The sequence below is a fragment of the Eurosta solidaginis genome, chromosome 4 (assembly GCF_040869045.1).
Source record: "Eurosta solidaginis isolate ZX-2024a chromosome 4, ASM4086904v1, whole genome shotgun sequence".
NCBI classification, from domain to species: domain Eukaryota; kingdom Metazoa; phylum Arthropoda; class Insecta; order Diptera; family Tephritidae; genus Eurosta; species Eurosta solidaginis.
Genome location: NC_090322.1, coordinates 226,199,470 through 226,222,386, shown reverse-complemented (window position 1 = coordinate 226,222,386; position 22,917 = coordinate 226,199,470). Strand labels below are relative to the sequence as shown.

The window sequence follows — 22,917 nt, the reverse complement described above, 5'->3', positions numbered from 1 at the left end:
AAGTGAAATATGTGTATTTTTCCGTATTTAATCTGGTATTATGGCAGTATACAATAGATCACATAACTAGGTTGCGGACAAATATAACTTAATTAGTGGGGCATGTGTGCTTTTCCGTATCTAATCTGGTTTTATGACAGTATATAATAGATCACATAATTAGTTTGGGAAGAAATATAACTTAATATTTTTGTTTTATTTATTTATTTAATACAGCTTAATCTATTTACAGCTTATATCTATTTACAATGTATTTATACAATTATCTAACGTATTCTAACCTAGTTATATCTATGAACTACCATGAACTGTGGCAGACCTCCGAATCATGCCAACAATATTTTAATGGCAGTTATCTCTGGTATGAAGGTCATTTACGCATAAGCACGAAGGCACCATCCGAGCGTCGATGCAATGATATGATCGAGTGATGCGTTGCAGTATGTGCTTCGGCGGCTTTTATTGTATGCGCACGAGAGCTTGGAAGGCGCTCCATATCAGAATATTTAGCAGCCATACATTTGTATTGATGTTATGGAAGACTGCCTAAACAGTACTAAATTGGTAGTGTTTTACAATGCATATACAATTTTTTTTGAACCTATTGCGAAATTCGACCAACTTGTATTTTTTTCAACTCAGTCTATGCATCCAGTGTTGGGGGTAGTGCAATAATGCGTTAATAGTTAAGCAGTGAGTGGAAATATAGCAAACTGATCTAACTTACTTAAATTTTTCATTTAGACGTTGTAATTTTTGATTGTATTTTCTTAAATTTTCTACAAAATTTTCAAATGTAATTATAACGTTTTGGTATGGAGCTCCTTAAACAAATATAAAAAATATGTAAATTCAAAAGAAATTGAAATAGAATTATGGTGAAATTACTTGAAATTAAATTGAAAAAAGCTTTTTTCCACACCACACGGGAGGTCCCCGTTGGCGCGCTACCGAAGTTAGTTTTGGGTGCTCGGTTCCCCAGTAGGCCTGTATTACCCATAAACATATATCGCCCATTTACTTCAATAGTGTCTTAATTCAAAAAAAACGAACTTTTAGTTAAAAACGAAGAAATCTGCTAAAGGAATTTAGCCTATTTCACGCCACCTGTTAGGTATGCAATTGGCACTTTACCGAGTTTAATTTTGTATAAATACATATGTAGTATGTACATAAGTGTGACACATAACCAAAATTTCGAATAGAATAGAGGATAACTTCATAAAAAATAAAAATATAAAAAAATTATGTAATGAGAAAGAAGGCAGATTTTACTAAAAAAATTTAAATGAAAGAAAAAAAAAATGAAGTACTTAAAGTGCGGAAAAATTAAGTGAAATGAATAAACAGTTCCATATAAAAACGCAGTAAGTGCACTTAGACTTTTTTCCGGGTTTTAATGTTATCATTGTGGAAATATGAAGATTCTAATATTCGGATATTTAATGTTGGAATTCCCATTGAGATCTATGTACACAATTAATTTGTATTAAATTTGTAAACAACCCATTTCTGTGAACGATATAATACTAAGATATAACAAAGCAGAATAAATTAGAAAGAAAAGAAAAACATTGAAATTATTCACGCAAACATATTTACTAAAATAAAATTGATTTCATAACTTTAAGCGACATACACAAATTAGGATTATGGGATCTAATTATCCTATTAATGGGCATATAATCCAACAAATTTAGCCTAATAATAAATATAGTAGGTAATATACTGCCTATGCAATATTTCGACCTAAAATCGAAAAAGTTTTTTGGTCGTTTTTTTTCGTTTAATATACAACGTGAAATTTTCCGATTCAATCAAGTTTCATTTAAATAATAACAAACTAAGTTGAAACATAAGATAATAATAAAAATAAAATAAGAAATATCAAAATAAATTAGCATAGAAGACAATATATAAATTTTAATGTAATATCTTTGTAGCAAATTTATTTATTTTTTGTTCACTATAAGAAGTGCTATATCCAAAATGAGCATAAAATCTGGAAATGCAAAAAACATTTGGGTCAAATTTGCAATTAATTGTTATAAATAAATAAATTTAATGAGTTTGAACAAAAGTTGACTCATTATTCCTGATTTCATTTTTTTTTAAAGCAACTAAAATGAAAAACAAAGAATCTGTTAAATAAAGGCCTATGCTTTTACGTGTAAGTAAAATCTGTCCAAATAAATAGGCCGGTTAAGTTATTACTTCTTTTTAAAATTTTTTTGTGCGCTAACAATTATTTTAGAACAATTTTTTAAGGATTTTGGTACAGACCAATACAGGTAAGTGGCAACAATGGGAGAGAATATTTTATTTGAACTGAAAATGAGTGAAGCATTTAGCGGGTACGAATATATACATATGTAGAGATGAAACATTTGAGCAACGCGACAATGCAGCAATTGGAGCTTTGTACTCAGGGGGGTTTGTGAACATAATGCGTCCTACAGATGGCAATTTCGATAGTTGAACAGATTTTCGAATCTACAAAAAACTTTTTCTATTAATTATAAACAAATAGAGTAATATTTGTTAACAAAAATAGGCCTATGCACTGCGGCTGATCAATACGAATCGATTCATATAACTTTTATATGATTTGACGTATGCTAAGTATGCGAAACAGCCTGTAAATTGATTGTATGGAAATTTTGCTAGCATATTAATATATAGATAGTACAAGTTCCATTTTTCTGCTTTGGTTTTATAAGCAGGTAGATTGAAATTATAATGCTACTTTGGACTAGGTAGGCAATTGAAAAGTAAAGTCCTCTCTCGGCGAACGAAAATCATACTCTACAAGTCACTTATCGTACCCGTCCTGCTATATGGGGCAGAAGCATGGACCATGACAACAGCAGATGAAGCGGCTTTGGGAGTGTTCGAGAGAAAAGTTCTTCGAAAGATTTATGGACCTCTACGCGTTGGCGATGGCGAGTACCGAAGAAGATTTAATGATGAGCTGTACGAGCTATACGCAGACATCAACATAGTCCAGCGAATTAAAACGCAGCGGCTGCGCTGGCTAGGCCATGTTATGCGAATGAAAGATGATGCTCCGGCCAAGAAAGTGTTTCTATCGGAACCCGCCTATGGAAGCAGGGGTAGAGGGCGGCCCCCACTCCGTTGGAAGGACCAGGTGGAAAACGATTTAAACTCCCTTGGTGTGACCAATTGGCGCCGGTTGGCGGAGCGACTGGCGCGCCTTGTTGGACGGCCATAACCGTTTAGACGGTTAAGCGCCAATTAAGTAAGTAAGTAAGTAAGATTGAAATTATTTTTGCTTCGACTATTTACAGAATGCATATATTTTACATATCGTCGCCCGCTTGCCAGAAGCATGAATGTGCCAAAATGAAAATGTTGGGAAATCGAGTTTCAAAGTTTATTGCTCCCTCAAAATTAGAAGCATTAGTATCTAATGCAAAAGTGTATCCAAATATTATACTCACACTATGCTCTTTCAACTGAGATAATTGCTCTGCTCGCATCCCTTCTATTTTCCGAGATTTAGCACATTCATTTTTCTGGCACAACAAAAATTTTAAAAACTGATCTAATTTTTTTTTTGTTAACACAGCTATACAAAAAAATTAAAAGTAGTCGGATCAGGTAATGCGACTCATGTTTTCTATACAAATTTGGTGCGCCGAAACCAAATACGCTATAAGACTTGGCCCAAGTGGTCATGGTATGGCCTTAACCTCAAAACACCTAAAAAAGCACTGCAGATTAATTTTTAAATAATGCTAGGGCCAAGCCAATACCTGCTAGGCCAATTCTGTTAGCGGATTGGGATTCGGAGCATCACAGTACTTGGGAAAACATCCGCGGGTTTGACTTATCGAAAGTATGTATGTAAATGAAAAATTTATACATTCAATCCGGTTTCATATATATTAATGTGTTTTTATTTAAGATATTATTGCAAACTTAGAACTAGTACTTATTCTCATCAGAATCAGAATTTTCTGAAATATTGGGTTTGGGTACAGCGTTGCACTCAAGATTTTTATAAAAAGAATGATATTCTTTTGATATATCCAGTTTTTCACACAATTTTTTCATGTATTTTAGTTTTGATTCAAGAAGAGGCAACGGCTTCGAATAAATCGGTTTGTCTTCAATTAAACAACTATCTTTTTTTCGGATATTCAGCTATTAAAAATTCTTCATCGGTATAATTTTTTATGAAGAATACCTTATACAGCTCATCTTTTGTTTATCTCAACTAGCATATATATCGCATGGGTAGTTTATAGCTCCCTGAGTAAAATAATTATAATTATAAAATCGTCATACAATTGTGTGTGAACCTCGAATAGTTTTGGTGAGTTACGAGTTGGTGCCCAACATTCAGGCACGTATACCGAAACATTCGAACATACGAATGTGTGCTGTTCTTACTTTTTTTCAAAAATTGTTGAGCCATATCAACGAATGTGTCATACAAACAGGAAAATCATTACCTTTGTGACTGAATTGTACATTCATGAAAATGGCACTGCAAATTATTGGAGTTTCCATGTGCGTAGGAAGCTCTAGATTTAAGTAGAACCTAGAGAATCTAAAGGGTAATATAACGAGGCCTATAACACAAAATCGGAAAAATTGCACATTCATGCTTCTGGTTAGTGGGCGACGATATTTGATGTTACTCTTTAAGTACGCAGGCAAATTACCGTCTATTATGTTCTTAATAAATTTCATGGTAAAATAAAAAAGTTGCTGCCTAATGCTTAGCCAATTTAGAGCAGAAAGCATGTCTCTGATAGGTGTGTCATAGCGTTTTTTGAGAATGAATCTCATAACACGGTTCTCTTGCTTTTGTAGCTTGTATATCTAACTATCTCGCAATATGAAAATTATAGTCGGGCAGTAAATAAAATGTGGTTCGATTATTGATCTGTGAACCATTACCTTGTATTTCTTATTTAAATATTTGCAGGTTCTTTGTGTAAAATATATTTGTTTAGCTATTTTTCCTACTGTATAATCAACGTGCTCATTGAAATTGAGTTTACCATCTATTTTTATTCCCAAATATTTGATGGTGTTGACTTTTTCGATTAGTTCGTGGTTAATATTTAAATTTTTCAGTTCACTATTACGGAAACGGCCATAAATTTAGTTTTGTTGACATTCAATTTAAGTCTGTTCACGCATAACTAATCATAAACACTATTTAGATCTACTTGCAACTTAGTATATATTGTCTCCACTAAGCATCAGTAGTGTATCTTCCGCGAAGAGTTTAATATCACAGTACTTTATGGAGTTAGTTATATCATTGATCTTAATACTGAATAGTATTGGTGCTAGCACCTATCCTTGCGGAAGGCAAACTGGTTACTCTTTTTTCTCCGATAAGGATTTTCCAACTATTGCCCTTTGATTTCTATTAATGAGGAAGTCTTCCAACCATTTTGATTTATTACCAGTGACATCTATGTTGGCTAGCTCTTTTATACTCAGCGTGCTTTGCATACAGAGTATATTAACTTTGATTGGATAAGGGTTGAACAGGTAAAAAGGGATCGAGATAGATATAGGCTTCCATATAGCAAAATCATCAGTGTCGAAAAAATATTTGATTGAGCCATGTCCGTCCGTCCATCCGTCCGTCCGTAAACACAATAACTGGAGTAAATTTTGAGGTATCTTGATGAAATTTGGTGCGTACGTTCCTGGGCACTCATCTCAGATCTCTATTTAAAATGAACGAAATCGGACTATAACCGCGCCAAATTTTTCGATATCGAAAATTTCGAAAAAGCGAAAAACTGCAATAATTCATTACCAAGGACGGATAAAGCGATGAAAGTTGGTAGGTGGGTTGAACTTATGACGCAGAATTGAAAATTATTATAATCTTGGACAATGGGCGTGGCACCGCCCACTTTTAAAAGAAGGTAATTTAAAAGTTTTTCAAGCTGTTATTTGGCAGTCGTTGAAGACATCATGATGAAATTTGGAAGGAATGTTACTCCTATTGCTATATGTATCCTGAATAAAAATTAACAAAATCGGATGTCAAACACGCCCACCTTTCAAAAAAAAAAAAAATATGCTAAGTAAAATTTTAACAAAAAATTTAATATTTTTACAATATATAAGTAAATTATGTCAACATTCAACTCCAGTAATGATATGGTGCAACAAAAGACAAAAATAAAAGAAAATTCCAAAATAGGCGTGGTTTCGCCCGTTTTCATTTAATTTTTCTAGAATACTTGTAATGCCATAAGTTGAATAAACATTTACTAATCCTTGTGATATTTGGTAAGGGCATAGGTTCTATGATGATAACAGTTTTCTGTGAAAATGGGCGAAATCGGTTTGAAGCCACGCCCACTTTTTATACACAGTCGACGGTCTGTCCTTCCGCTCGGCCGTTAACATGATAACTTCAGCAAAAACTGATATATCTTTACTAAACTTAGTTCACGTACTTATATGAACTCGATTTATTTTGGTATTGAAAATGGACGAAATCCGAATCCACGTCCACTTTTTCGATATCGAAGTTTTCGAAACATTTAAAAAATGCCATAACTCTATAACAAATACGAAAAAAGGGATGAAACATTTACTTATCTTGTTTTGTTGATTTTCCGACAGGGTGGATAAATGATGTATATTGGAACGGTCTTCCGTCATCCCTTGTCAAATTTGATTTTGAGACAAACCGGTTTCGGCGTTGTGCCATCATCAGTGTCGATTTACGTTCGGATGAAACATGGTGACTGGATTGGTTTTTTGATTCAAAATATTAGTTTAGAAAAAACTTTGTAAAATGGGTGTGACACCTAACATATTAAGTAAAAGAAAATTAAAAAGTTCTGCAGGGCGAAATCAAAAGCCCTTGGAATCACACATTACATATATAAATAAATTAGCGGTACCCGACAGTTAATGTTCTGGGTTATTCTTATCCACATTTTGATCGAAAACGCCTTCACATATAGGTACAACTAAAGGCCACTCCCTTTGAAAACCCTCATTAATACCTTTATTTTAATACCCATATCGTACAAACATATTACAGGGTTGGCCTTTTCCACCTTTATGGCGATATCTCGAAAACGCGTCTACCTATAGAACAAGGGCCCACTCCCTTTTAACATACCCATTAACACCTTTCATTTGATACCCATATCGTACAAACACATTCTAGAGTCACCCCTGGTCCACCTTTATGGCGATATCTCTAAAAGGCATCCACCTATAGAACTAAGGCCTACTCCCTTTAAAACACTCTTTAATACCTTTTGATACCCATGTCATACAAACACATTCCAGGGTTACCCTAGGTTTATTTTCCTACATGGTGTGTACAATACGTAACTAACAACATCAATATTTTCATTACAATAAAGTTCCAACTCATTGGAACGCGGCATAGTTTGTAAAATAAAGTTTGGCTATGCAGCCAACTTCAGGCATCAGCACTTTTCAACTTTTTTAATTGTATATACACAGATTGGCGGATCATTCTTTTTAAACCCTTAAAACTAATAAATTACTGTAATACCAACTATATATTATTTTATGCCAAAACAAATACAATTAAAACCTACACAGTGTTTCCTCATTTACTTGTGAAGAAAAGTTCCTGACATTCGGGCAAATTTGCATTACGACACAGTTGTTCTGGTGAGTCAATTCACTTCAATTTTACTTACAACCAGAAAGGTAGGGTGCTCCCACCTCTTCCATTTGCTGCAGACGTCATATAACACACGGACCCCAGTTAACAATAGTATTTCCACAATACTACACATTTTTTGGTGGCCCATTAGGGGAACTTTTTCAACCCTTTCTACCGTGAAATTATACAACTATACAACTATATTATATGCTTGCTAAAATCGCTGCTGCATAAAAATAATATCCGGCTTATTCATCATTTCATACATATTTAGATTTCGGCACTCTGCAGACGACAGTTGTTATAAGCGCAGATTTTTTCTTTGGATTGGATCGGTAACGTTTTCATCTGCCATATTAATTTATTTAATTGGCATAGCCATATATTTATAAACAAATAAAATATGGGGGATATAACATTAATCAAGCTACAAGCAAATCGACTTACGACTCTTGAAAAAATTTTTGGCAACTTTAAGAAAGATTCTGCTTCGCGAAAAACTAAGCCATATTTTGAACAGCGATTAAACCACATTAGCGCTTAGAATGAGGAGTTTTGTTCCATTAAAGATGACCATGAATATTTTACTAATGATGTTGCCTCCCAATTTGAAGAAATTCACTTGGAACTCTGTTTGGTAAAACAGCAGCAAACAGATATGTTTTCCCATGCACCGGATTGCGGGGAGACAAAGCTAAGAACCAGTTATCTGATTCTCAAGTGCGATTTGTCGCTCCTGCTCAATTCCTCCGTTTACCAGTACCCTCATTTTCTGGCAAGTTCACCGATTTGCCAAAATTCCATGGTTCATTCAATCGGCAAATTCATAACAATCTCGAATTTAATTCTATTCAAAAATTTCATTATTTGAAGCAGGCATTGGTAATTGACCGTGATCTGGATATCCATCAAATGCTTTCAATGGAAGCAAATTATACCACGCCATGGGAGTTGTTAGTAAAACGTGTAATATTTTTCCATCATATGAATACGTTATACAATTTACCAGTTCTCGTTAAAGAAAAGGCAGACGACATAAAGAGTTTGCTTAATGTGACGAATGTGTGTGAATGTATTTAAACGGCTTAAGGTTCCAATAGGGGAATGCGATATTGGATTGCACATTACTTAACAACCAAACTACCAGTTTAACACACTCCGCATGGGAGCGTCATCTAGGAAGTAAAATCGAGATCCCGACTTTTTCTGATCTACAAGAATTTTTAACCAATCGTCTCTTTACGATTAATGCAATCGAGAACCGCACTTTAACTTTTAATGCCACACCCATACATCCACTGTCAAATGATAATAAGAATAATCATCTTCAGAAATCAAAATTATCTGCGCGTACGGTACCTAAGGTAAACTCACACCACGCTGCCACTAAAGTCCATCAATCTTCACAAGATCTTTGTGATCTTTGTGGACAAGCACATATAATTCGCCGTTGTTCAACCTTTCTATCCAAAGATTGTTTTGAAAGAAAGAACATAACCGATAAAACTAAGCTGTGTGTCAACTGTTTCAGTAAGTCTCAGGCATTATCGCAATGCACATGCAGCAAAAACTGCATACAATGTGGTCAGCGTCACCACACATTACTACATTTTCCACGCACTTCTCAAACCAATACAGCGAGAACAATAACAACTCAATACGCCCAGCCTTTCACACCAGCATCGGCTTCAACCCAAGGGCAGGTAGGGCTTAGATCCACACCATCATTATATACAAAACGTGGTGCTCATACCCACGCAACTTTAGCAGCCAACTCTGTACATGTGGACTCTAACCCATTCTTTTAGCCACGGCTTTAGTTTGACTACACAATGAAGCCACAAATCAATTCTCCACATTTTATGCTCTTATAGATCAAGGTTCGGAAGGAACACTTATTTCTTAGAATGCAGTTCAACGCTTAGGCCTTCAACGTCATCCAACTTCCACAGATATCTGTGTCGCCAGTCGAAATTTGTAGTTAGCTTCACTATACATTCTTGCCTCGACGAAAAGTTTGCTGTTCCCATCGAAAGCGCTTACGTGCTGACTCGCCTCACTACGGAACTGCCAAGTGTTTGTGTTGCTGTATACCACAAGAAATGGAACATATTCAAGGTCTGACTCTGGCAGACCCTTTATACTATCAGCCTAAGAAAATTGAAGTCATTCTTGGCGCTGACATAATTGCGCAAAGCTTACTACCGGAAATGAGGATCGGTGCGTTCAATCATGCGATTGCTCAACGAACCCATCTCGGCTGGATGTTGCTGGGTCGAATCGATTCTTCCCCACCTCCCGCTACCAAGGTGCGCTGCCATCATATTAACATTGAATTTGAAGCGCTTGTGCAAAAATTCTACGACAGCGGACAAGTGCCTGCTGAAAACACAATGTCAGAGCAAGACAAATGGTGCGAAGAGTTTTTTTGCAAAACCCATGTGAGACAAGCTAATGGAAAGTACCTGGTCCGACTTCCATTAAAATCAATTTACGACCCTAATCAAACTTTAGGCCGATCCAGAAAAATCGCACCCAGTGGTTTTTACAACTGGAGCATAAATTTCAGCGCGACGATACATTTCGTTCCCAATACACGGAGGGGATAGAAGACTACTTTCACTCCATACACTGCAATAAAGGTTACTCACCAAATTGCACGCGATGAGAAAGAGCGTTCTCCCCTCGCCGGGGACACTTTACTGAAGGATATTTACGTAGACGATGTACTCAGTGGCAGTGACACCATCGCTAAAGCAATACAAATGCGCAACCAACTTATTTCTGCCCTCCAATCTCCGGTATGGAACTACGGAAGTGGTCAAGCAATACGCCTGATCTATTGCCATCCATTCCTACGGAATATCAATCATTTAGTTCAAGTTGTCAACTCAACGAAGACCAAACCGTTAAAACTCTTGGATGACATTGGCAGCCCAATAACGACTTGCTTACGTTTTCCTTAAATTTTCCCATTTTACAATTAGCGACTAAACGATCGGTGTTAGGTACCTACTTTAACCAGAATAATCGACCCACTCGGATTCTTAAATCCAATAACTACGCTGCAAAGATTATTTTAAAGGAAATCTGGACATTAAAATTGACGCGCCCCGATGGAAAACAGTCGGGTCTAGACTGGGACGAAGAGCTACCGTCCTCAGTTACAATCGCTTGGCGCAATTTCGTTGAGGAGCTTCCTCATATAGAGCAGATTGCCATATCTCGATGGCTTAACAGCACTTCAAACATTCATTCCTTGGAATTAAATGACTTCTGCGATGGTTCATCCATTGCTTATGCAGCGGCCGTATATTTACGAATACAATATCTGCACGGTGGGATTCATACCCATTTGATTACGTCCAAATCCAAAGTCACACCCAACAATCCAATTACAATTCCAAGAGTCGAGCTATGTGGAGCGATATTGGCCACAACCATTGCCAAGTGGGCACAAAAAAATTTACAACAGCGTTGTGGTGAAATCCAAACATATTATTGGACTGATGCAACTATCATTTTATACTGGATCACGGGTGATGTGAATAGATGGAAAATATACGTGGCGAATCGCATTTCTAAAATTTTATCAAGTAGCTTGCCAAGTCAATGGTGTCATGTAAAAACTCAAGACAATCCGGCCGACTGCGCAACCAGGGGTTTAAACCCAACCCAGTTGCAACAATATGACGTTTGGTGGCAAGGACCTGCTTGGTTGCGGAAAGATAAATCGGCTTGGCCTGTTTCCTTCATGAACCGCGAGGAAATTGACAGCACAATGACAGATGAAAGATCGCCTAAGATATTAACGTATACGGTAGTCACACACACGTAGTTCATACTTAGATATTCTTCTTACAATCAACTTATACGTGTAACAGCTTGGCTTCTTAGATTTTTTCATAATCTCCGCAAACCTAATGTTGGCGACAAAAATTACGGACCGCTCACAGCTAAGGAACTGCAACAAAGTCTCTATCGCTTCGCGATATTCATACCTGGGCATCTAATGTCGGGTTGAAAGTCAATGCGGAGAAGATGGATATGGTCTTGTTTACAAAGAGGTACAAGGTCCCAAATTTGACCAGGCCTAAGTTAGGAGGGGTGACCTTACAGGAGAAACCTTGCACAAAATATTTAGGAATCATCCTAGACAGTAAGCTGTCATGGAACCTCAACGTGGAGGAGGCCTCAACGGCACTCTACGCATGTAAAAGAATGCTGGGGTGTACGTGGGGCCTATCGCCCTCTCTTTCTCATTGGGTTTTTACAGCGATTGTAAGCCCTATTCTATACTATGGAGTTCTTGTTTGGTGGAAAGCCACACAAAAAACAACATACCTCAAAAAATTAGAGGGGGTATGCAGACTATCGATGCTTAGCATTACGGGAGCCCTGAAAACAACCCCGACGGCTGCACTATATGCCATTTTGCACATCCCACCTGTAGACCTGGTAGCAAAGAACAAAGCAGTAACGACCGCAACCAGGCTCGGTGCTTCGGGGCAGCTTGAGCGCCGACCATATGGCCATAGTAGTATAGCGTCATCAATCACAAGACGAACACACTACATGATTCCCTATCTGCGCTTTGAGGGAGATCTTAAGGCCACAATAGAGGTGGACGGTTGGCGCAAGGGTGCGCAAATGGCGGACGAGGCGATACATGTGTACACCGATGGTTCCAAAGTAGTGGAAGGAGTAGGGTCTGCGGTATACTCCGCTGATCCGGAAATAAGCAGATCCTACAGGTTGCCGGATTACTGTAGCGTTTTCCAAGCGGAAATATTAGCCGTAACCAAAGCAGTAGAAACCCTGGAAAAGAATAGCTTAAGCTGCAACCGTGTTAACGTTTATATTGCCAGTCAAGCAGCAATTAAGGCAATAATCTCGCATAGCACAGCATCTAAATGCGTGTTAGAGTGTAAGCAGTCTCTGGAGAGAATCGGGACAGGGAGAAGCATACATCTATATTGGGTCCCAGGGCATATGGGAATAGATGGGAATGAAAAAGCGGACGAACTAGCTAAAAAGAGCGCATCCCTTGAAGCTTGCTCCGTAGATGTCCCAATTAGATTGGGCGAGATTAAGCGAAGGCGAGACGTGCACATGATCGACCAAGCGGTAAAGGAGTGGGTTCAAGCGCGGGGCTGTAAAGTGTCGAAGATTATGTGTAGGTCTTACAACCTTAGACTAACACAGTTGCTCCTATCATTAAAAAGAGAGGACTGTAGACTCATGACGGGTATTCTGACTGGACACTACCTTCTGGCGTCACATGGCTTTAAACTAGGCTTGGTCAGTGATAGCAGATGTAGGAAGTGCGGGTTGGAGGAGGACACGATCGAGCACGTTCTGTGCTCGTGCCCTGCACTTGTCAGGCTAAGACTCCAGTTATTAGGAGTGATACAGCTGTCAGATCTAGAAGCAGCAAGTGGCTTAAGTCCTAGGAAGCTTCTAGTATTTGCCAAGAGGACGGAGTTATTTTATAACATAGGTCCTGGTTTTTGATAGGATGTTTCAGTTTGGTCGTTAAAACAAACTTCTGGTAACACTACGGACTCAATCAGTCTATGTGAGGTCCTCAAGGACCAGTTAGTTCAACCTACCTACAGTGGGAAGCCTTTGGAGCCGAAACTTCGCTCATCAAATCATTTTACATGGTGGCACCCAATTATCGCTAGCATACATTCGACGGCAGTTTTGGATAAAACATGGCCAAAAAACAGTGCGTAATCAACTTCGACGTGCTTTCGTAATAAACCCCAGTCATTGATGCATTTAATGGGAGACTTGCCCGCTCAACGAGTTAATCCCCCTCAACGCGCGTTTATAGCAACTGGAATCGACTACACAGGTGCCATTGAATTGAAATCGTTGAGGTATCGAGGGAACACTGTATCGAAAGGCTACATTGCCATATTCATCTGCCTGGCTACGAAGACGTTGCATCTTGAAGCAGTCACCAGCCTGTCTACCGAACATTTTTTATGGCCTTTACAGCGATTTATTGGACGACGTGGACTTTGTCACTACATTTACAGTGACTGTGGTACTAACCTCATTGGTGCAGAACCCATTCTCAAAACCAATTACCAAAAATTTCGAGATGAATTTGAATGCGAATTAATACCCAAACTAACTGGGCAACATATTCAATGGCATTTCAATCCACCGCATTCCCCTAACTTTGGCGGGCTTTGGGAGGCCAATGTAAAATCCATCAATTACCATTTAAAAAGAGCCGACGCGACGGTGGTTCGCGACTGACATATGAACAGCTATCAACCGTTTTAATTTGTATCGAGGAGTTCCTCAATTCGAGGCCATTATGCGCACTAACCTTAGATCCCGATGGCTTGCTGGTGCTCACTCCGGGACATTTTTTAATAGGGGATCCCTTGCTGTCTCCACCGGAAACGTCGGCTGCAAGCAAATCTTCTTCTATCGAATATTTTGAACTGCAACGTTTGGTCCAACAGTTTTGGACAAGATGGTCCACGGATTGGCTGTCCCAACTTCAAGCTCGTTCTTAGTGCAGACAAAAGGAACCAAATTTATCGGTGGGAAAACTTGTTTTAATAAAGGATAACCGGCTTCCCCCAAATCAATGGCTGTTAGGTCGTGTCACGGATCTACATCCAGGATCCGACAACCTCGTTCGGGTCGTCACTGTTCGCACACAACAAGGCCTTTATAAGCGATCGGTTTCTAAAATCTGCAGATTACCGATCCCAACTTCCGACGAACATCTTCCTAATTGATGCCGCTTTATCTTCTAATAGGTGTTGTAAACCTTCATGGACCTTATTATCGTCAGCTATAATACATGTTTCGTAACATTTATGCTGGATTCAGCATCGGGGCCGGCATGTACAATACGCAACGAACAGCATTAATCTTTTCATTACAATAAAGTTCCAACTCAGTGGGACGCGGCATAGTATGTACAATAAAGTTCCAACTCATTGGAACGCGGCATAGTTTATAAAATAAAGTTTGGGCTAAGAAGCCAACTTCAGGCATCAGCACTTTTCAACTTTTTTAATTGGATACACACAGATTGGCGGATCATTCTTTTTAAACCCTTAAAACTAATAAATTACTGTAATACCAATTATATATTATTATATATAATACAAATACAATTAAAACCTAGACAGTGTTTCCTCATTTACTTGTGAAGAAAAGTTCCTGACATTCGGGCAAATTTGCATTAGGACACAGTTGTTCTGGTGAGTCAATTCACTTCAATTTTACTTACAACCAGAAAGGTAGGGTGCTCCCACCTCTTCCATTTGCTGCAGACGTCATATAACACACTAAAAGGGACCCAGTTAACAATAGTATTTCCACAATACTACAGATGGTGATTTTCCCTCATTTTGTCTCCAAGGCTCTCAGCTGAGTATGAAATGTTCGGTTACACCCGAACTTAGCCTTCCTTACTAGTAGCTTTTGGTCTATCGTCTCAAATGCACGTTTTAAATCTAAAAATACCGCTATTATAATTTTATTCCTACTTAAATCTTGTTTCTAATTCGCTATAACTAAAATCAAAGCACTTTCATAGGAATGTTTCTTTCGGAAACGAGATTGCTGGGGTATAATAATTTCTTTATCTTCTAAGTATTTTACACGCTGTTTTTTTCGACTGTTTCTAGAATTTTCTCGTTACATTCTAACGTATTAATGGGTCTGATCTCATCCGCTCTAATAGTATTTTTAACATTTCCTATCGGCACTAGGAACTATACCTGTTTCCAAGCTTTCATTAACCATTTGAGCGTAAAACAAGTAACGAAGGCTAAGCTCGGGTGTAACCGAACATTATATACTCAGCTGAGAGATTTGGAGAGCAAAATGAACCTAGGGTAACCCTGGAATGTGTTTGTATGACATGGGTTTCAAATGGAAGGTATTAAAGAGTATTTTAGAAGGGAGTGCGCCATAGTTCTATAGGTGGACGCAATTTCAGGACATCGCCATAAAGGTGGACCAGGGGTGACTCTAGAATGTGTTTGTACGATATGGGTATCAAATTAAAGGTATTAATGAAGGTTTGAAAAGAGAGTAGCCCTTAGTTGTATATGTGAAGGCGTTTTCGAGATATCGACCAAAATGTGGACCAGGGTGACCCAGAACATCTTCTGTCGGGTACCGCTAATTTATTTATATATGTCATACCACGAACAGTATTCCTGGCAAGATTCCAAGGGCTTTTGATTTCGCCCCGCAGAACTTTTTAATTTTTTTCTACTTAATATGGTAGGTGTCACACCCATTTTACAAAGTTTTTTCTAAAGCTATATTTTGCGTCAATAAACCAATCCCATTACCATATTTCATCTCTTTTTTCATATTTGGTACAGTATTATGGCATTTTTTTCATTTTTCGTAATTTTCGATATGGGAAAAGTGAGCGTGGTCATAGTCGGATTTCGGCCATTTTTTATACCAATACAAAGTGAGTTCAGATAAGAACGTGAACTAAGTTTAGTAAACAATTGTTTTTGTTTTTGTCGGCCTATTGATAAATGATTCAAGGTTCGATTCGAACTCAAGGCCAGAACAATAATTTTTTTCTAATGATAATTATTGTTATTTTTTAATTTCTCTAATTTTGATAAATTGTATTTTGTTTTTGGAATAGTAAGTAGAAAAGCGTACTGATGATGAAGGCTTAGCACCCTTCGAAATGGATCTATCTGCGCAGCTATGGAAGGTTGTCTGAAAAATTTTCTACCTTCTATTCCAAAAACAAAATACAATTTTTCAAATTTAGAAAAATTAAAAAATAACAATAATTATCATTAGAAAAAAATTATTGTTCTGGCCTTGAGTTCGAATCGAACCTTGAATCATTTATCAATAGGCCGACAAAAACAATTGTTAATAAACCATGAGCACTTGGGAATGTCAAACAAAGTAATTGACAATAAACAAAAATCCAGCAATATCAGTGATTTGCACCAGATGGCGCAACACTGATTAAATATAGTTGGTAAAAAGGAATAGAAGTAACAAATTTGCCAGTCAAACAAACCACCGCTGTATAGCTAAATGGTTAGCGCAGCATGCCTAAAGCGTACTGATGATGAAGGCTTAGCACCCTTCGAAATGGATCTATCTGCGCAGCTATGGCAGGTTGTCTGAAAAATTTTCTACTTACTATTCCATATGAGGCGGAGCTGTTAAGGACTGACATCTACGCCGTTACGCCTCATAGGAGGGCGGCGGGATGTTGGTGACCAAGAACTGCCAACCCCCTAATCCAGGGTGTTATGCGGACCGTGCTTATTGGACGATTTGCAGCCACGGGATAAATTTGGCTGTATTCGAACGGAGACTTCCCGATACCGGGCCACCTCGGGAAGTATTGATGGCCTTACCACAGTAAGGGGCGCTGCTGTGGCGGACGGTTCTTTCCCAGTATATAATACTGGACCGCTGAGCCCGCCTTGTCGGGCAGGTGGTCGTACGACCAAGATGAACGACTCATTACCTAATTCTAATAAGGACGATGATAAGAGGAGGACTGAGTGGCAAGCCAAGGACGACAAATACGCATTAAGCGGTGCGTCGGACTCGGGGAGCGAGAGTAGTGCTGATTCTATGAACTCCGTGTTGGAGAAGCACACAAATGAAAACGGTGTAGAAAAGTGGAGAAGGGTACGGAGCAGATGAAGTAAAAGAGCTCTCTCGCAGTACCGTGCAGCACTAAGAATTGTACAACGCTTGGGAGCAGTGGTGGACCCAACAAAAGTGGAGATCGAGCGCTTGGGATGAGCCCATGAGGCGGTAGAAGAAGGTCGAAGGCAGTTCAAAACGTTTGCCGCGAGAAACCCTCGGTTCTGCAACCGGTACGAGGAGGAAGAAGCGTCGAATGGCAGAATGAAGAGGCAACGTTCGGCGGAAGGCGACAAGCCTGCTTTCAAGGGGCAGAAAGGACTCCATCCCAGAGCCGCGAGACAGGGCAGTCGCATAGACAAGACAACGCTGTAAGACAGATGGGCCCCAATAGCGAGGTGGCAACTACCTCGAAAGCTGTGAGTCAGAGGGAAGTCCAACTACGGAAGTAAGAGATAAGCCAAAGGGAGATAATGCTAAAACTCCGGCTTTCTCGGAGGTGCTAAAGGGAGTGAACGCTAAGACTCCAGCTTTCTCCGAGGTGTCAAAGGAGATAACACTAAGGCTCCGGCTTTTCCCGAGAAGATGAGTGATGTGGCAAAGCAGTCACTGAATGTGGCGATGGTTGATCGTAGCAGTCCTTTCGGACAGATGACTACTGAAAGGTGGAGATTTGTTGAAAGGGAGCTTATTAGCTTAATGCTTAAGATGATGTGAGAACAACGAAGTCAGCCCCTTCCAACCCTTGATGGCGGTTCGAGGTGGTGGATAAAGTGCAAATCCCCACGGTACCAAAAATTAAGGTATGGATACCATGCGTGATGAAGTCGGAGGATACACTGCGACTTCTGCAGAATCAGCGTCCGAACATACCGACACAGGATTGGAAGGTACTTACTGCATCTCGGCCTACGGAGGAAGGTCAGTTCTACATCTTCCAAATAAACAAGCAGGCGGAGGATATATTGTTCACGCAGCTTGGTAAAATGTCCTTTGGCACAGGCAAAATTTACATGCGACTCAGGAAAAGAAGTCCCGAGGATAAAAATCCTAACACTTTAGAGGTGGGCGATGTCGAAAAGGACCTCAAAAGCCTAAGAGAAAAAAGACAGGTGGAGGGAGCCGACGTCAACACAAAGGTGTTAGAATAGGACCAACCGCAAAAATGGTGCTGTGACTCGCACAGAGGAACACCTGGCACAACAGTTACGAGAGGCTGAAGGGGGCTTCGAATACTCTAAATTAAAAGGGAAAGGGGAGTATGACGACGTCACGACGAAGGTGCCATTACTCTCATCGGGAGGAAATGTGTCTGGCCTTAGCGCGCGTGGGTTTGGCGTTTACTACGCGCAAACGGAAGGACGGATGCGAGCTGTAGTAATGGTAAGGAAACAGCTGCATTCATATGTGCTGCCTAATTACACTACTGAGGACTTCGTAGTGGTGGCGTTGAGCAAAATAATAAGCAGGCATTTATCCTGGCGTTCTGCTACATGGCCCATGCGGCGGAGGTTCCACCGATGGAGTACAAAAAGCTAGTACTGGAGGAAAGGCGCAAAGGGCGGTTGGTCATAGGTGCAGATGCAAATGCGCACCACAATGCGTGTGGAGGAGCAGATACCAACGAGAGAGGCGAATATTTATTTTGATACATCCTCCACACCAATTTGCAGATAGCCAACAGGGGAAATGTCCCTACATACATTGGTCCAACATCCAGCAATGTTTTGGTTATTACATTGAGCTCGGAGCGTGATATATCAAGGTATGATTGGATGATTCTTGATAGACCATCCTTCTTCGACCATGCGTATATCAGCTTCAGCATCCCCCTAAAGAGGGTAGAGAAGGGGGGAATTCCTAACAAGGACGCTTATGACTGTGTATACCAAGGCTTGCCCTCTAAGAAGATTCAGAGGAAAAGCAAAGCCGCCATGGTGGAGCAATGAGCTAAGTCTTCTAAGAAGACAGGTAATTAAGCTTGCAAAAACCGCGGAAAGCGTAGCGTGTCGCGACGAGTACAGGGATCTAGAGAAGATCTACAAGCGTGAAATTTCCAGGGCGAAGAGAATGTCATGGAAAAGTTTCTGTACGGACATAGAGTGCTCCAGCGAAATAGCACGGTTGAAAAAAGTCCTAACAAGGGTAAACATAGTCCAGGGACTAATAAAGAAAGAAAACGGGGAATGGTCATGTAATAGTGAGGAATCCCTTGAGGTTCTTTTCGACACACATTTCCCATCGGGAGACGGTGCAGAAGAGCCAGCAGACATCAATCACACTTCAATCACGGAGCGGGTAGTGCCGGGCTCTCTGACCGATACCAAGATCGAAGGGCAGTGAAGACATTTTCTAAGTTTAAATCGCCGGACCCAGATGGTATATTCACGGCCATGCTACAAGTTTCAAGTAGGGCGATCGTGGAAAGGCTTCAAATAATATTCAATGGGTGCATAACTGCTCGTGTAGCTTTCCTACCAAAGGCGGGGAAGATCGGTCACGTGTATACCAAACACTATAGACTCATCAGCTTAACATAATTTCTGCTCAAAACCTTTGAGAGGCTGATAGATGTGTACATAAAGTCCAACGTGGATCAAAAGCTGCTCTCCACAACACAGCATGCGTACACCAAAGGCAAGTCGGTAGACAACGCATCGCATAGGGTGGTAATAAGCATAGAGAAATCCCTGGAATATAAGGAATATGCTCTAGGAGTCTTCTTGGATATTGCCGGGGCTTTCAATAATGTTTCTAAATGGGCGATTATGGATGGTCTTAGTTAACTTAAAGTACATCCAGCCTTATTCAGATGGATCGGCTGTATGTTAAATTGCAGGAAGATTACATCACAATGGTGATTGTACGAGGCCACGAAATTAGTGGACAGAGGTACGCCGCAGGCAGGGGTGCTATCACATCTGCTGTGGATGCTAGTCATCAACCAACTGCTCAGGCGAATCGATGAGGCACCCGTAAAACTTACGGCTTACGCAGATGACGCTGCAATTGTCATAAATGGAAAGTGCCTTCCAACGATTAGTTCTTTGATGGATCGGGCGCTTCGGGATATTCGTACATGGGCATCTAATGTCGGGTTGAAAGTCAATGCGGAGAAGATGGATACGGTCTTGTTTACAAAGAGGTACAAGGTCCCAAATTGGACCAGGCCTAAGTTAGGAGGTGTGACCTTACAGGAGAAACCTTGCTCAAAATATCTAGGAATCATCTTAGACAGTAAGCTGTCATGGAAGCTCAACGTGGAGGAGAGGGTGAAGAAGGCTTCAACGGTACTTTGTGCATGTAAGAGAATGCTGGGGTTACGTGGGGCTTATCTCCCTCTCTTTCTCATTGGGTTTTAACAGCGATTGTAATCCCTATTTTATACTATGGGGTTCTTGTTTGGTGGAAATCCACACAAAAAACAACATACCTCAAAAAATTAGAGGGGATATGCAGACTATCGATGCTTAGCATTACGGGAGCCCTGAAAACAACCGCGATGGCTCCACTGTGTGCCATTCTACATATTCCTTCTGTAGGCGTAGTAGCAAAGAACATAGCATTAACAACTGCAACCAGCCTCGGTGCCTCGGGGCAGTTTGAGCGCCGACCATATGGCCATAAGAGTATGCGTCATCAATTACAAGACGAACAGACTACCTGATTCCTTATCTGCGCTTCGAGGGAGATTTTAAGGCCACAATAGAGGTAGACGGTTGGCGCAAGGGTGCGCAAATGGCGGACCAGACGATACATGTGTACACAGATGGTTCCAAAGTAGTGGAAGGAGTAGGGGCAGCGGTATACTGTGCTGATCCGGAAATAAGCAGATCCTACAGGCTGCCGGATTACTGTAGCGTTTTCCAAGCGAAAATATTAGCCGTAAGCAAAGCAGTAGAAACCCTGGAAGAGAATAGCTTAAGCTGTAACCGTGTTAACTTTTATATTGACAGTCAAGGAGCAATTAAGGCAATAATCTCGCACAGCACAGCATCTAAATGCATGTTAGAGTGTAAGCAGTCCCTGGAGAGAATCGGGACAAGGAGAAGCATACATCTATATTGGGTCCCAGGGTATATGGGAATAGATTTGAATGAAAAAGCGGATGAACTAGCTAACAAATGATCGAGCACGTCCTGTGCTCGTGCCCTGCGCTTGCCAGACTAATAATCCAGCTATTAGGAGTGATACAGCTGTCAGATTTAGAAGCAGCAAGTGGCTTAAGTCCTAGCATTTGCCAAGAGGACGCAGTTATTTTATAACATAGGTCATGGTTTTTGATAGGGGTTTTCAGTTTAGTCGTTAAAACAAACTTCGGTGAAGCTACGGACTCATTCAGTCTATGTGAGGGTGTCATGGACCGGCCAGTTCAACCTAACCTAACCTATGTATGATAAGCCCTAATCCATGGACGGTTATGCGGACCGTGCTTATTGGACAATTTGCAGCCAGGGGATATATTCGGCTGTATTTGAACGGAGCCTTTCCGATAACGGGCCGCCTCGGGAAGTAATGATGGCCTTACCACAGTAAGGGGCGCTGTTGTGGCGGACGGTCTTTTATCCCCATTTTTAACATTAAATCGCTGAGCCCGCCTTGTGGGCAGATGAACTCAAAAACTTCAAGACAAAGTAAGGTTGCGAAGGAGAAGGCGATGGCGTCACAAGCCGGGAAAGAGGAATTCGCTAACAGCGATGACTCGGACGGGAATAGCGATGATAGTGTGCAGTGAGTGCTCTCGGTAAAGCAGGGGCATACTAGTCCGGACAAAGAATTAAGGTTTGAACGGGAACGACGAGATACGGAGCTTAAGAGAATCCTCTCAAAATATCGGGCTGCATTAAGAATTTTGCAGCGCTTGGGCCCAATGGTTCACCCAACCAACGATGAGAGCGATCGCTTGGCATGGGCCCGTGAGACAGTGGAAAATGTCGGAAGACAGAAAGTTTTGCTGCGAACAACCCTCAATTTTGCAACCGCATCGAAGAGGAAGAAGCCCCTAGAATCAAGAGGCAGCGATCGGCTGAACTTGACACGCATGCTTTTAAGAGGCATAAGGGCGAGGGTAAACGCTCCAGTCCAAGAACCAGGAGGCGAATTAGCCGCAATAACAGGAACCAAACCTCAAAATCTGCAAAGCGGATCGAAGAGGGAAATATAAATACTGGAAAGCCATGTACCTCAAAAGCTGTAATACAGGAAGGAGAAGAAAATAATGGCTTGAGAAGCAAAGGCACAAGGAAGATAAAAATCAGACTCCAGATTTATCGATGATACTAAAGGGAGCTAACACTGAGACCCCGGTTTACACCGAGAAGCACATGAGCGAAGTTGCGAAGCAGTCTCTGACTGTGGCATTTGTATAATGTTTAATTAATACGTAGGTATGTTTTCAGCTAAAATGTATTGAAACTAATGATATATTTCTATTTTAATTTTTTATTTATTGGAGTTTTGTGCGTTTATTATACTCAGTTGAGCAGAGCTCACAGAGTATATTAACTTTGACTGGATAACGGTTGGTTGTACAGGTATAAAGGAATCGAGATAGATATAGACTTCCATATATCAAAATCATCAGTATCGAAAAAAAATTCGATTGAGCCATGTCCGTCCGTCTG

The 22,917-nt window shown here is 40.2% G+C and overlaps 1 protein-coding gene across 1 annotated transcript in view; it reads right to left on the bottom strand.

Annotated features, from left to right (window-relative positions):
* Positions 1 to 22,917, bottom strand: part of LOC137249116 (uncharacterized) — a 266,841-nt gene that overhangs the window by 203,944 nt on the left and 39,980 nt on the right. The window lies entirely within an intron of this gene.